This window comes from Sinocyclocheilus grahami, unplaced genomic scaffold (genome assembly GCF_001515645.1).
Source record: "Sinocyclocheilus grahami isolate Dianchi unplaced genomic scaffold, SAMN03320097.WGS_v1.1 scaffold648.1, whole genome shotgun sequence".
NCBI classification, from domain to species: Eukaryota; Metazoa; Chordata; class Actinopteri; order Cypriniformes; family Cyprinidae; genus Sinocyclocheilus; species Sinocyclocheilus grahami.
The window spans coordinates 8194-8829 of NW_015505827.1; positions in this window are offsets into that span (position 1 = coordinate 8194).

Genomic DNA, 636 nt, shown 5'->3' on the forward strand with positions numbered 1-636 from the left:
ATAGGTAATATTTTTGTTGACAAAACTGAGCAGAAACAGACAATATTGTGTTTAAAATAAATATAACACAATATTAACTTCTTATTTACTGAACTATTGTATAAAATCACATTTGCACTCGTTATATTCAAGACAAAAACTGCACTCGTGTGATATCGCTTATCATGTGAAACTCATGCAGGGGCTTTTTTTTTTTTTTCTTGCACCAATATCTTGAATTTTAGGGCATAACTTCATTTATGGAGTTGTTACCCTGCATCATATTTGTCAGTCAAGTGTATGAAATGTATGACGTACAGGTATGGGGGCGGGGCCAGTGCGTTAACTGCTTTAAAATATTTTAATCGAAAATAATATTTTAATCAATTAAGTTAATGCATTAAACTGACAGCCCTAATATATATATATATACACATACATACATATATATATATATATATACATACATACATTATTGCTCTTTTATTGGTTTTGATTGCTTCTATTGTCCTCATTTGTAAGTCACGACTCGCTTTGGATAAAAGTGTCTGCTAAATGACTAAATGTAAATGTAAATAATTCTGCCTTTTTCCTGCAAATGCGAGAAAAAAGTCAGAATTATGATTACCTTTTTATTTTGTGGTGGAAATAGAGCCA